This window comes from Cricetulus griseus, chromosome 7 (genome assembly GCF_003668045.3).
Source record: "Cricetulus griseus strain 17A/GY chromosome 7, alternate assembly CriGri-PICRH-1.0, whole genome shotgun sequence".
Lineage (NCBI taxonomy): Eukaryota > Metazoa > Chordata > Mammalia > Rodentia > Cricetidae > Cricetulus > Cricetulus griseus.
This window is the reverse complement of record NC_048600.1, coordinates 128305327-128321112: the sequence shown is the minus strand read 5'-3', so window position 1 is coordinate 128321112 and position 15786 is coordinate 128305327. Positions and strand designations below refer to the sequence as shown.

The following is a 15786-nucleotide window of genomic DNA, read 5'->3' as shown; positions in this document are numbered from 1 at the left end:
AAGCTCCCAGGAGTGCAGGGCGGCCACCTGCCCCGGGCAGCGGGGTTAGCCAGAGAGTTCCCCCATAGTTAGTTATCAGTGACGACTGCTCCTCGACTCCCAAGTTCTCAATCGGTCTACATTAGTCATGGTGAAAACCACTTCTCTGAGATACGCATCTTCTAACAGCCAAGAAACTTGAACTTGACCCCACAGAATGTCTCAAACATATGTTCCTTGTTCCACAGGTTGGTACAGATGGACATGATGACCTGGTCTGGTCACTGTGCCCTGGAGCTTCCCAAGGACACACTGAACACCTGTCTGGAATCTAAATTGGGGACAGCACTGTGATCAGAGGTGTGAATATCTACCAGAAAAACTGTCTCCAAAGTCCCTTAGGACGGCTCAGATAGGCAACAGACTGCCCACACTGCCGAGGAGGAGGCTGTTTGCAGCCATTGCATACCAGGCCCCCCTGAAGAAAGGAACCTGGTGGCCTAATTGGCTGCAGACATGGGCTGCACCTTTCACGTCTCCTTCATCTTCCGTGTGTGGAAGCTGCGTGCCCAGGGCATCTTTGCCTGTGTGTGTACATAAGTATAGCTACATAAAGCGAAAGCTGTTCCCATCTGACGAACATAAATATAAGGGTGAAGTAATACTGTCCCTTCTGGTTGCCAAGCAGTTCTGGTATTTATATTGGTTTTTAGCTCACGATGCTTATAGAGATTTAATTATCCTAAGAATCTAATGTTCATGTTAATTTGGGAGAGGATGGAGATTTGGTGTCTTGGGCAGAGCCAAACATTTGAGAGCTGGTTGATTTACAGCTCCAGAAAAACTGTGAAACTTGGGAGCCAACTGTTTCACCCTTGCAGAGCAGAGAAAGGATTTGTGCATTTCCAAAGGCTTTGCACACACCTGACATATTCAGATAGGTGAAAACGAAATGATTAGGAAAACACAAAGCCAGACCCAGTGATGGTGGCGCAAGCCTTTAATCCCAGAATTTGGGAGGCAAAGGCAGGTGGATCTCTGTGAGTTCAAGGCCAGCCTGATCTGCAGAGCTAGTTCCAAGACAGCTAGGGCTACACAGAGAAACCTTGTTTCCCCCCAAAAAACAAAACAAAACAAAAAAACAACCAAACAAACAAAAACATACAAGCCTTGGAACTAATAGGCAAGCAATCCTACCTTAGTTTTTCTTTTTGAAACAGTCTTGTGTAGCCCAGCCAGGCCTTCGATTTAGTACATTGCTGAAAGAGACTTTGACTCCACTCAGCCACTGGACCACCACACCGGAATCTATTCTATTTTCAGATGAAACAGGCTGGGCATAGTGTGATGGTGCACGCCTTCAATCCCAGCATTCATAGAGTCAGGTGCAGGGGATCTCTGTGAATTCAGGACCGGTCCAATCTATGTAACAACTTCCTTGCCAGTCAGGGCTAAACTGTGAGGGTCTTCAAGGAAAAAAGAACAAAATAAAAAAACAGAGTTGGTAAACCAACTCATCAGTTAAGCAGTAAAAACACCTGCGGTGGCCTGGAAGGATGGCTCAGCGGTTAACAGCGCTGCTCTTGCAGGGGGACAGGGGTTCAATTTCCAGCACCCACATGGCAGCTCACAACTGTTTGTAACTCCAGTTCCTAAGGATCTGACACATTCCCACCATTGCACATAAAATAAGGTTTAAAAAACAAAACAAAAACAAAAACCAAAAGACCACAGCTTTTGCAAAGGACCTGGGTTTGGGTCCCAGAATTCGAATACAAGGCAGCTCACAACTGTCTGTAACTCCAATTCCAGGGGATCTGATGTATTCTACACTCTGAAGGCTTCAGGAATACATATGCAGGCAAAACACTCATACACATAAAATAAAAGTAAATGTAAGCTGGGCTGTGGTGGCGCTCGCCTTTGATCCCAGCACTTGGGAGGCAAAGGCAGGCAGATCTCTGTGAGTTTGAGACCAGCCTGGTTTACAGCCTCCAAAGTCACAGAGAAACCCTGCTCGGGAAAAAAAAAAAAGTACATGTAAAATATCTTCAAAACAAAGCAAATAGCCAGGAGTTGGTGGCATACACCTCTAGTCCCAGCACTGGGAAGGCAGAGGCAGGCAGATCTCCATGAGTTCAAGCCAGATCGAATTCTGGTCTGCAGAGCAAGTTCCAGGACAGCCAGGACTATACAGAGAAATCCTGTCTTGAATAGGAAAAAACAAAACAAACACCTACTCCACACATAGAATCTGCTATGAGTTCATTGTCTCCTTATTTGTAGTATAGCCATAAGAAGGGTACAGGCAAACATAATGGTCTTGACAGTCTGTCAACTCAAGCCTTTAGCTCTATGTTATATAAAGCACAGCCAATAGACCATGTCTGTTACCTCCAAAGTGATTGGTTTTCCTTATGTCAAATCATTGTCTCTGTGGTCAACCTGCTCAGGCAGACCCTGGTCCCCTTGAAAGCCTGCTTCAAGTTGCTCATTTACCAACCGATCCTGACTGATAATTTTCTCCATGCCATGACCTAGTTGTAATAATAGCGATGCTATTTTAAATTGAGGCCCCTCCCTTTTTTGGAGACAAAAGTCTGTTTATTCCAAGCTGGCCTTGCACTGGTTATAGCCAAGGGTGGCCTTGAACTTCTGATCTTCCTGCCTCCACCTCTTGAGTACTGGGATTACAGGCATGTGCCACCATGGCTAATTTTGTGTGGTGCTGGGAATCTAAACCAGGATTTCCTTCTTGCTAGGCAAGCACCCTACCAACTGAGCTACAGTAAGTGGGTGCTAACCTCCCCCCACCCATCTCCAGACAAGGTTTCTCTGTGTAACAGCCCTAGCTGTCCTGGAACTAGCTCTATAGATCAGACTGGCTTTGAATTCACAGAAATCCACCTGACTCTGCATCCTGAGTGCTGGAATTAAAGCCGTGTGCCACCACTGCCTGGCTTCACTAACATTTTTTAAAAGAGTTTATGCCGGGCAGTGGTAGCCCATGCCTTTAATCCCAACACTTGGAAGGCAGAGGCAGGCAGATCTCTGTGAATTCAAGGGCAGTCTGGTCTACAGAGCAAATGCCTGGATAAGCTCCAAAGCTACACAGAAAAACCCCCGATTCGAAAAACTAATAATTAATTAAAAAAGAGTTTATATTGGGCCAAGGTCAAACTGTAAACAAAATACAATACGTACTATTTTGTTTTGACATAAAACCTTCCGACATTGAAGATCCTTGCCAGATAAAAGGGCACTCGCCAGTCCTGGGGGTTCAGGCCTGTGATCCCAAAGCTTGGAAGGCAAAGCAGGAGGATGAGGAATTCAAAGTCAACATGGACCACAGTGAGTTCTAGGTCATGCTGGATACATGAGACCCTGCCAAACAGCAACACGTTCACCCAGGGGAACTACAAATTTGAGAGAGAGAGAGAGAAACTTTTCTCAAAAGAAAAAGAGGAAGAGGAGGAGAAGGAAGGAAGGAAGAAAGAAAGAAAGAAAGAAAGAAAGAAAGAAAGAAAGGAGAAAAAAGGACATCACATCTAGCTAGATCTTGCCACTGTGTTGTCTAGAACCTATGACAATTGAGAAGTAAAAAGAACCTAGGTCCTGCTCTAGGACCTAAAGACAAAGGGGTCAAAGCTGTGTTTCACTCCCTCAAGAAGGCAGGGAAAAATGCAGCTATGGAGCTTATTAAATAAGTGGGAAAATATTAGTTATGTTCCCTTGGAACCACAAAGTATTGAGACTTGTGGTGAACAAAGATTCCGAGGTGAGGAGGGTGAGAGCCGAGGGCTGTTCATTCCTGTTTCTGTTTTGGTTCCAGGGAAGCCGGGTTTCCATTGCATGGGATGCAACTGGATATTTCCTCCGTCCTCCGTGGCTGGGCCCTGGCAAACGCGGTTTCCTGGCACTCGGAGAGCGGCAAGTCCCAGCAGCGAGGTCAAATCCATTTTTGGAGCCAAACAGCAGCATTCCTTTACAGTTAGTTAGCTTTACAACCGCCAAGACGGCTCCTGCCGGTCTAGTCTAGAGTGACACCTAACGGCAGCACAGGGAACTGTTCCAATCGCCCGTCCTGTCGGAACCACCCTTTCTAGAACGCTGGATTCCCTGTTCCCACAGAAGTGTCTTGATTGTATCACTCACTAATTACTCTCTAATTAATGGTGACATGTATGCTCCACAACATGAGTGTCTCAGTTAGGGCTATTATTGCTGGGACCAAACACCATGACTAAAAAAGCAGCTTGGGGAGGAAAGGGTGTATTTGGCTCACACTTCCGCATCCATGTTCATTATTGAAAATGTCAGGAACTCAAGCAGGGCAGGAACCTGGAGGCAGGAGCTGATGCAAGGGCCATGGGTTATGGGCTTGCTCCCCATGGCTTACTCAGCCTGCTTTCTTATAGAACTGAGGGGTGACCACTCTAGGGGTGACATCATCCACTATGGGCTGAACTAATTAAGAAATTAGTTAAGAAAATGCCCTATAAGCCTGTCTGTCAGGGGTCAATTTTTTTTCAAGACAGGGTTTCTCTGTAGCTTTGGAAGCTGTCCTGAAACTTGCTCTGTAGACCAGGCTAGCCTCAAATTCACAGAGATCTTCCTGCCTCTGCCTCCTGGGTGCTAGAATTAAGGGCGTGCGCCACCACTGCCTTGGCTCTAGACTCAATCTTATGGACGCATTTTCTTAATTGAACTTCCCTTCTCTCTATCTTGTGTCAAGTTGACATAAGACTAGCCACTATCGTGAATATCTTGAAATTGTTCCTTCATGCCGGGCGTTGGTGGCGCACCTTTAATCCCGGCACTCAGGAGGCAGAGGCAGGCAGATCTCTGTGAGTTCGAGGCCAGCCTGGTCTCCATAGTGAGTGCCAGGATAGGCTCCAAAGCTACACAGAGAAACCCTGTCTCGAAAACAACAACAACAAAAAAGCCATCAAAGGCGGTTTGTGCACCATGTGTGTGCAATGCTTATGGAGCCCAGAAGAGGCCTCAGAACCCCTTGAACTGGAGTTACAGACCGTCGTCAGCTGCCATGTGCGTGCTGGGAATCAAACCCAGCCCCTTTGGAAGAGCAGCCAGTGCCATCTGTTGAGTCACCTCTCCAGCCCAGGAATGTGGTCTTTCTGTCAAGCGTGAGATGAGAAGCTTCTAGCTCCAGGTCTGGGCAGCGATGCTCTTGAGTTCCACATGAGTTACTTGTCTGCCAGGAGCAAGTTGCTCAGATAAGGGTCAGCAGTGGAATGTGCCCTCTCAGAGGGACCTGAGAAATAATAAGAAATAATGGAGGCAGGCATGGTGATACACACCTAAAATCACAGCACTTGGGAGACAGAGGCAGGGGGATCTCAGTGAGTTCCTGGTCTATAAAGTGATTTCCAGGACAGCCAGGACTGTTATAGGAGAAACCCTGAAGACAGACAGACAGACAGACACACACACACACACACACACACACACACACACAGAGAGAGAGAGAGAGAGAGAGAGAGAGAGAGAGAGAGAGACTGAGATATCACCTGTACATTTTATTTATTTATTTATTTATTTATTTATTTTTAGTTTTTCTGAGACAGGGTTTCTCTGTGGCTTTGGAGGCTGTCCTGGAACTAGCTCTTGTAGACCAGGCTGGTTTCGAACTCACAGAGATCCGCCTGCCCCTGCCTCCCGAGGGCTGGGATTAAAGGCATGCGTGACCAACACCGGGCCACATGTACATTTTAAAATTTGTGTGAGTGTATGCAGGCTTGTAACAATGCCACAGCATTCGTGTGGGAGTCAGAATTTAGCAAGTAGTCCTTGAACATGTCCTCCTATGGATGGTGGAAATATATTCAGGGTAGTTTTCAGCTGGGTGTGGTAGCGAAGATCTGTTATCCCAGTAATTGGGAGGCAGAGGCATGACGACCACCGACCATAAGTTCTGGGCCCGCCAGAGGACATGGTGAGGCTGGATAGGTGGCTCAGTGGGCAAGAGCACTTTTTGCTCTTGCAAAGGAACTTGGTTTGGTTCCACGAACCCGCACAGTGGTTCCAGTTCCAGGGAATCCAATGCTTTCTAACCTTTGCAAGCACCAAGCACACATGTGGTACACAGACATACATGTAGGCAAAACACAAAATAAAATGAGTGAATGAATTATTCTTTTTTTAGCAATCAAAGACATGAGTCAGCAAGGACAGGCAACCTCTGCCCCCAGCTGAGCCCTAAAACTCAGGGCCTTGCATTTGCTAGGCAAGCCTTTGCTCTACCACTGAGCTAAATCTCCAACCCCCCAGGCAACTTTCCCCAGGTTTGGCTTTGAAACAGAACAGTGTGTCTGCTCTCTCAGACTTGGAGGGAAGAGATTTTAAATGTGTGATTATAGCATGGCATTTGGTATGCTGTCTTAGTGAGGACTTCTATTGCTGCGACCAAACACCATGACCAAAAATCAAGTTGGGGAGGAAAAGGTTTATCTGGCTCACACTTCCATGTTGCTGTTCATCACTGAGGGAAGTCAGGACAGGAACTCAAAACAGTGCAGGATCCTGGAGGCAGGAGCTGATGCAGAGGCCATGGAGGGTGCTGCTTGCTCAGCCTCCTCCCTCCCTCCCTCCCTCCCTCCCTCCCTCCCTCCCTCCCTCTCTCTCTCTTTCTTTCTTTCTGTTTTGATTTTTCAAGAAAGTGTTCCTCTGTGTAGCCCTGGCTGTCTTGGAACTCGCTCTGTCGACCAGGCTGGCCTCAAACTCATTGAGATCTACCTGCCTTTGCCTCCCAAGTGCTGGGATTAAAGGCATGCATGTGCCACCACCACCCAACTTCTTGGCCTGCTTTCTTTCTTTCTTTTTTTTTTTTTTTTTTTTTTTGGTTTTTTGAGGCAGGGTTTCTCTGTGTAGCTTTGGAGCCTATCCTGGCACTTGCTCCGGCGACCAGGCTGCCCTCGAACTCACAGAGATCCACCTGTCTCTGCCTCCTGAGTGCCGGGATTAAAGATGTGCGCCACCAACGCCCGGCCAGCCTGCTTTCTTATAGAACCCAAGACCACCAGCCCAGAGACCACCTTCCCCCATTGGATCACTAATTGAGAAAATGCCTTACAGATGGATCTCATGGAGGCATTTCCTTAGCCGAGGCTCCTTCTTCTCTGATGACTCTAGTGTGTGTCAAGTTGACACACAAAACCAGCCAGTACAATCTGCCAAAAGGAGTTATCCAGGTGAAAGGGGGAGTAGTGGATACAGAAGAAGAAAACCCTTGCTCTCCATCAGTTTCTGTGGCTGGGAAGCAGAGCGTATGAGGACAGATGCAGTCAGAGACAGCAGCAGGGAGACATGGCATTATCATTCTGTTCTCATGGCTCTTCCTTCAGTTGAGAGAGCAATACTGCGGACAGAGGAGAAACACAAGAAACCTGAGATGACCAAAGGCATAAACCTGTCCTTACAGCAGACAACGAACAGATTTCATAAACTTTATGGACAATACCAAGGTCCCAATCAAATGTGAAGTTGTACATTTTGGGAGGGGTGGGATTTTTGTTTTGTTTTGTTTTTGAGACAAGATTCTCTCTCTGTATAACAGCCCTGGCTGTCCTGGAACTTACTCTGTAGACCAGGTTGGCCTTGAACTCCCAGAGATCCCCCTGCCTCTGCCTTCTGAGTGCTATTATTAAAGTCATTTGCCAACATACCCAGTTGAAATTGTAGATTTTTTGTTTTGTTTTGTTTTATAAGATAGGGCTTCTCTGTGTAGCTTTTGGAGCCTATCTTGGCACTCGCTCTGTAGACCAAGCTGTCCACAAACTTATAGAGATCCACCTGCCTCTACCTCCCAAGTGCTGGGACTAAAGGCATGTGCCACCACCACCTGGCTCAAAATTGTAAATTTTTTTTGTTTTTTGTTTTTATGAGACAGGGTTTCTCTGTGTAGCTTTAAAGCCTATCCTTGCACTCACTCTGTAGACCAGGCTGGCCTCAAACTCACAGAGATCTGCCTGCCTCTGTGCCACCAATGCCTGGTGAAATTGTAATTTTTTTTTTTTTTTTGGTTTTTCGAGACAGGGTTTCTCTGTGTAGCTTTGGAGCCTATCCTGGCACTCGCTCTGGAGACCAGGCTGGCCTTGAACCCACAGAGATCTGCCTGCCTCTGCCTCCCTAGTTCTGGGATTAAAGGCATGTGCCATCAACGCCCGGCAAAATTGTAAATTTTAAGTTTTAAAAATTATTATGTGTACGAGTGTTTGTATGTATGTGCATTCAGAGGGCATTGCATCCCCTGGAACTGGAGTGACAGATGGTTGAGAGCTGCCATGTGATGCTGGGAGTTGAACCCAAGTCCTCTATGGAAGAGTAGCCAGTGCTCTTAACCCCTGAGCCATCTATCTCTCCAGCCTTTGAAGTAGTCAATTTAAAAGAGGCTATTCACACTCATAAGTGGATACCAAACATAAAGTAAAAGATCCCCAGCCTACAATCCACAACCCCAGAGAAGCTAGAACCCTCCTCCAGAAACAGGTGGAAGCAGATGCAGACATCCACAGCTAACCATTGGGCGGAGCTCCTGGAGTAAATCCAAGTGAGGGAGGAGGGATAATATGAGCAAAGGAGTCAAGACCGTGATGGGAAAACCACAGAGTCAGCTGACCCCAGCTAGTGAGAGGTCACTGACTCAGGCCTGACAGATGGGGAACCTGCATAAGACCCAACTAGACTCCCTTAAGATAGGTGACAATGGAGTGACTGGGACAATACATGAGGCCACTGGCAGTGGGTCCAAGATCTAACTCTAACGCACAGACTGACTTAGTGGAGCCCATTCTGTATGGAGAGATACCTTGTTCAGCCTAGAAACAGGGGTGTGGGGGGAGGGGAGGTGCCTTGGTCCTGCCTCAATGAGATGATGGGACAGACTTAGACTTCCTAGGGGAGTCCTCACCCTCTCCGAGGAGCAGATGGGAGGTCAGGTGAACGGGAATGGGGCAAGTGGGAGGGGAGGAGGGAGGGGGAACTGGGATTGGAATGTAAAAAATAAATGAATAAATTTAAAAATATTTTTTAAAAAGAGGCTATTCAGCCTATTGAGTGTTTTTTGTTTTGTTTTGTTTTGTTTTGTTTGCTTTTCAAGACAGGGTCTCTCTCTAACTTTGGAGGTTGTCCTGGAACTTGCTTTGTAGACCAGGCTGGCTTTGAACTCACTGAGATCTGCCTGCTTCTGCCTCCCAAGTGCTGAGATCAAAGGAGTATGCTGCCACAGCCTGGCTATTGAGTGCATCCTTAAATCTAGCTGTGTTTTAGGAGACAAAGATGAGAAAGGGGAGAATCTGGCCTCAATGTTCAAAGTCTACAGGGTTTCCATTTGAGATGATGACAAACTTCTGAACACAGCCTGAGCATTCCCCTGGGGTCCCAGTTACCCTGTCGTGTCAGGTAAGATCATTTGGTTCCAGGGCTTCATTGAAGGCTGGGGATGCAGCTCAGTTGGTAGTGTGTGCCTAGCATGCACAGCTCTGCTTCGAGTGGGGCTTGGGGGCATAGGCTGTAAAGCGCCCAGTGATGTGGGCAGTGAGAACTAGACCCAGGTCCTGTGAAAATGCAGTGGTTTCTCTTACTCACTGAGCCATCTCTCAAGCCCCAGACTCAACCCTATCCCTTTAATGAATAGAAGGTTTCTTGGGAGAGATGTGGACCCAGAAACAGAAGGCATGGGAAAGGGCTGGCTTCCTCTGAACTTGATCTGGGAACTGGAGAGCCGTCAAAACCAAAGCCCACTTGTTCATTTGGGCTTTTATGCATTTATTTATATCGGGCACGGAGAAGCCTCAGCCTCAGTCCCAGACCACCCGAAGCACTTTCCTGGCATTTTCCAGTTTCTCCTGGCAGCATGAAGTCCCAGGAGAAGCACTTGAGGGACATGCCCCCAAGTTCTCCCCCACCCAGGGCTATTAACATCCTGATTCCTGTAATGGAGACACAGGAGGATCCCCAAGAGTCACGTATTCAGGAAACATTGCCATTTAGGGGCCTCCCCAGAGATGGCAAACCTGAGGTCTACACAAAGTGATTGTTTAAGGTTCATATTTCTTGGTCCTTCTTAGAACTGGTGACTGGAAGTCTCTGAAATCCTCGCAGCCCCCGTGCTCTATTGGGGATTTATGAGAACCGTTGACTCTTTTCTCCATCTCAAACGTTTACTGCTTCATCTAGAGGGGCCCCAGCCTGGCTCTACCTATGGCGGGAGATGCTCGCTAATATTCTAGACAATTCAGACACCACCTCCTCTACAGAGCCTCCATGAACTCCTCGCTTCCTTCTCTCTGGTTTTATCAATTTTCTTGAGACATGCTCTCCCTGTGTAGCCCTGGCTGGTTCGGAACTCGCTTTGTACACCAGGTTGTCGCTAGTCTGCCTGCGTCTGCCTGCTAAGTGCTGTGATCGAAGGCGTGCTTGCTTCTTTGACTTCTCCCAGTGCTTGTAGATCTCTGCTGTGTTCCACTATTTGGAGGTGAGGCTTATTGCCACCACTACTAGGTGATAAAGTAATTTAAAATTTATAGAGGGGTTGGCGAGATGGCTCCGTGGGGAAGAACACTTTCTGGGAAAGCAATTTCTGAGTTAGGGTCTCCAGCAGCCATGTAAAAGTGGACATGGCATGTGTGTCTGTAAGCCCAGTGTTGGGGAGTAGAGACAGACAGATCCCAGGAGCTCACTGGCCATGCAGCCTAGACAGAACTGAAAGCTCAGGTTCGGTGAGAGACCCCTCCTCAAAAGTAAGAGCCGCAGAGGAAGACGAGGAGGAATGGGTGTGCAGCCTTAAGCTCGATGAGCTTCCAAGGTCAACTGATCAAATTCAATAGAATTTTGAAGTAACCACTAAGCAAGCAAGAAGAGCTGAGGGGTATTGTGACCTAGGGCCCGCTCCTAAGGAAGGCATCAGCAACAGACAGGCAACAAAATAGTAAATTCTAGGGCAATGCCTAGTTCTTTCCTGTAGGTGGCAGTATTATAACTCATAAAAGTCACAAGTGGAAACCTTTTCTAGCCTCTAAAAGTAACTACCCCGCCCCCACACACTACAAAACAGCAAAAATGGAGGGAGGTACAACATAGGAGCTGGGGAACGTTAGGGACACACCCTCACACTTTTGGTGATTGATTTATACTCAGAAGTGGCTGATTTGGTCAGCAATTCTTGCTACGGTTTTCAACAGGTTTTTATGCCAGAGTGACATCTCCTTACCCACAACTGCACCATTTTGGCACAATTGCTATTACCTTTAAATATTCTTTTCCTGCAGGCAGTGGTGAAGCATGCCTTTAATCCCCGTACTCGGGAGGCAGAGGCAGGCGGATCTCTGTGAGTTCGAGGACAGCCTGGTCTACAGATCGAGTTCCAGGACAGCTAGGGTTGTTACACAGAGAAACCCTGTCTCAAAAAAAAAAAAAAAAAAAAAAAAAAAAAAAGGGGGGGGGGAAGAAAACCAGCCACATTTTATCTCCATCCCTCTGCCTATCTCCGTATTTACTTCCCAGTGGGTACTAAGAATCTAAGAATACAAACACGAAAATTAAAATGTGGAGTTGTGTCTGAACTAAAGTACAGGACCATGCTGCATCAATGAGATTGGAGGTATAACAGTGACGTTTTTCTTTTTAATTTTGTAAAACATTATTTTATTTGTAATTATGTTGATGTACGGGGCGTGGTAGAAGCATGTGAGCCCGGGTGCCCATGGACATCAGAGGCTTCACATCCCCACAAAGCTAGAGTTCCGGGAGCCTGTGAGCTGCCCCATGTGGATGCTGGGAACCAAGAGCAGTTAAGTACTCTTAACGGATGGACCATCTCTCCAGCTCTCTACCTCCTATTATTTCTGAGAAAGGACCTGAGGTAGCTCAGGATGGCCTTAAACTTGCTGTGTAGTCACCTGAACTCCTGTCCTCCTGTCCTTATGTGCTGGAATTATAGGCGTGACAACCCCACCTGGGTATAACAGGAATTTTGAAGAAAACACTGACTTGGGGAACTTATTATAGGGGCGAAAAATGCCAAGTGAATAGAGGAAATTGCATTAGCAAAGATATGGACGTTCAAAAGATACGGCACCTTCCGGAAACCACAAGTGGTTCGGTATAAAGGGAGTTGGTACTGGCTGTGAACGAAGAGGGGAGGGCTCACAGGCAGGAGCTCATCTTTAAGAGCCTTGCAACACACTTGAAGGTTATCTCCTCGATGATAAACATCTTAGTTCTAATTGATTCTCCGCTCTGCAGTCCCAGTGATAAAGTAGTTTGAAGATGAAAATCAAACTGTGGCCCAGCCTTGCTTCAGTTTGACATCGAATGGAGTCCCCTGGGCCTCGCCAGCTGTCTCAGCCCCATAATGCCTGTTTCTTTATCCCAGACCCTCACTTCCTCTTAGGCTAACCAGAGTCCCCACCTAAACCCCAATTCCTCTGTCTTCCTTGGCTCAGGAAGAAGTTCCCTGCTGTGTTCTCAAAGGCACCAACACAGCCTGTGTCACATTCTTAGAAGACTCTCCTCTTCCACTTTCAGTGTCAAACTCTAGGAAGAATAACCCTCTGGCTGAGGAAAGATGCTCAGTTAGGGTCGGCAGGAGACCGATGCAGTTTGGATGTTTCTGCCTGTGTGTCCTGGAGGGTGGCATTTTCCATTCAAACACCAGCTCTCGGCCACTTCCTCATACACCCCTTCCACCTTCCCCAGGCCACCCACCCCTGCTCAGATATGTGTTTGTTCCTCTCCGAATCCTTTACTGTTTGGCAGCAGAGCCCACCATGAACATAATTGCAAGCGTTTGGCTAGACAAAAGAGGAGTCCATGCTTAGGTACTGAGAGGACCTGTGATTCTTTTTTGCTTATTTGTTTGGGAGAGGGTCTTATGCTGTCTGGGTTGGCTTTGTACATTCCACGTGGCTGAGGATGGCTTTGATTCTCTGGATTCTACTACCCTAGTGTTGGGATTACAGTTGTGTACCACCACACCCGGCTCTTTATTTTTATTTTTTTAATTTTTTTCTTAAAATTCAATTTACAATTCATCCTCTATGGAGTACCGAAGACAGGAACGCTTTAACTTGACTTTCTTTTCTGTTTTCGGTGGAACACCCGGCTCTTTATTACTACTACTGTTATTCTTTTTTTTTTTTTTTTTCTGACAGGGTTTCTCTATATTATTTTGGAGGCTGTCCTGGAACTTGCTCTGTAGACCAGGCTGGCCTTGAACTCACAGACATACACCTGCCTCTGCCTCCCAAGTGCTGCTGTTATTCTTTTTAAATTTTTTTATTTCACGTGCATTGATGTTTGCCTGCATGTGTGTCTGTGTGAAGGTGTTGGATCCTCTGGAACTGGAGTTACAGATGGTTTTGATCTGCCATGTGGATGCTGGGAATTGGGCTAGTGTTCTTAACCACTGAGACATCTTCAGCCCCTTATTATTCTTTTATTTTGTGTGTATAGGTGTTTTGCTGGCATGCATGTATGTGTGATTTGTGCATGCTTCGTCCCCAAGGAGGCTAAAAGAAGGTGTGAGATCCCTCCCTTGGAACTGGAACTAGAGAACTGTGAACCACTATGAAAATGCTAAGAATTGAATCCAGGTCCTCTGAAAGAGCAAAAAGTGTTCTTAACCTTTCAGTCATCTCTCCAGCCCCTATTTCTATTAATTTTTAATTATGTGTGTGTTTGTGTGTGTCTGAGTGCCTGTGAGTGGGTGTGAATGATGTACATGTGTGTGTGAGTGGGTGGATATGTGTGTGTGTGTGAGTGTATTTAAGTACATGCATGTGTGAGTGGATATGAGTGGTGTGTGTGTGTGTGTGTGTGAGAGAGAGGGTGGGTAGGTATGTGTGTGTGTGTGTGTGAGAGAGAGAGAGAGAGGGTGGGTAGGTATGTGTGTGTGTGTGTGTGTGTGTGAGAGAGAGAGAGGGTGGGTGGGTATGTGTGTGTGTGTGTGTGTGTGTGTGTGAGAGAGAGGGTGGGTAGGTATATGTGTGTGTGTGTGTGTGTGTGTGTGTGTGTAAGTACGTGTGTGTCTGTGAGTGAGTGAGTGTGAGTGGTGGGTGTGTGAGTGTGTATGTGTAAGTACAGATGCTTTCAGGGACCAGAGGAATTGGATCTTCCCAGAGCTGGAGTTACAGGTGGTTGTGAGCTGTCTGATGTAGACAGTGGGAACTGAACTCAGGTTCTCTACAGGAGCAGTGTACATCCTTAACTACTGAGCCATTTCCCAAAGCCTATTTATCTATCTTAATACAAGGTCTCTCTATGTAGCCCTGGCGATCCAGGAACTTGCTCCGGAGACCAGGCTGGCCTCAACTCACAGATACCCACCTGCTTCTACCTCCTGAGTGCTGGAATTAGAGCTGTGTGCTATTATCACACCACTTGACCCTTTTTGTTTTTCTTGTTTTTTTTTTTTTTGAGATAGGGTCTTTTTGTTTTATTTTGTTTTGTATGTTTTTCAAGACAGTGTTTCAGTGTGTAGCCCTGACTGTTGACTGTCCTGGAACTCAAGAGATCTGACTGCTTCTGCCTCCCAAGTTCCAAGACTAAAGGTGTGCGCCACTATTGCCTGACTTTATTTTTGTATTTCTTTGTCTTTTTTTGTCTTATTCCTTCCTTCCTTCCTTCCTTCCTTCCTTCCTTCCTTCCTTTCTTTCTTTTTTTTTTTCTGAGACAGGGTTTCTCTGTAGCTTTGGAGCCTATCTTGGCACTCCCTCTGGAGACCAGGCTGGCCTCGTACTCACAGAGATCTGCCTGTCTCTGCCTCGAGAGTGCTGGGATTAAAGGCGAGCACCACCAATGCCCGGCTGCTTTCTTTCTTCCTTCCTTCCTTTCTTTTTTTTTTAAAATTATTTATTTATTTATTATGTATACAACATTCTGCTTCCATGTATATCTGCACACCAGAAGAGGGAACCAGATCTCATAATGGGTGGTTGTGAGCCATCATGTGGTTGCTGGGAATTGAACTCAGGACCTCTGGAGGAGCAGTCAGTGCTCTTAACCTCTGAGCCGTCTCTTTCTTCTCCCTTTTTTTTTTTTTGAAGACAGGGTTTCTCTGTGTAACTTTGGAACCTGTTCTGGAACTCTCTGTAGACCAGGCTGGCCTGGAACTCACAGATATCCTCCTGCCTCTGCCTCCAGAGTGCTGGGACTAAAGGTGTGCACCACCACTGCCCTGCTTGGAAGGTACTTTCAATGCAAACACTCGGTGAAAGAACAAGTGTGTTTCCCTATTTCAGTGAACCCATCTCCTCTATGGTACCAGAGGCTTGGTGTTCTCCACGCTGATGTGTTGGCTTCTAGACAGCACATTAACATTAGATGTGTTCTGTGCTCTCTGGTAATTGGAACTGGGAGTTTCTTCTCCAAGCTTCATGTACCACTCCCCCATACTCAGCAGCCCCCAGAGAGGAATCTATGTGCTCTGCATTGCATGGAACACGACTTTCTCACGCCTCCATTCCTCTGTTCTTATGTGCCTGCCTTTCCTTTTGCCGGCTATGCTCTTACCCTGGCTCCTCTCCTGTGGAACTCCTACTCAGCCTCCAATAATCACATCACCTACTTTGTGAAGTCTTTTATATAGTGGGCAGAGGAACAGAGTGAGCCTTTCTCCATCTTTTTGGCTTCTGAAGCATTTCCCCAAACTGCTGTAACAGTACTAAGTCATTATTTAAATGCTTAGAAAATTATTATTATTATTTTATTATTATTTTGGTTTTTCATAACAGGGTTTCTCTGTGTAGCTTTGTAGACCAGGCTGGCCTGCCTTTGCGTCCTGAGTGC

The 15786-nt window shown here is 46.7% G+C and overlaps 1 non-coding gene across 1 annotated transcript; it reads right to left on the bottom strand.

Moving 5' to 3' along the window:
- Nucleotides 1-359: 359 nt before the first annotated feature.
- On the bottom strand, nt 360-493 carry LOC113836708. The gene has a single exon (XR_003487152.1). It is a non-coding gene; the product is annotated as a small nucleolar RNA SNORA70 (small nucleolar RNA).
- Between the last annotated feature and the right edge of the window lie 15293 nt (nt 494-15786).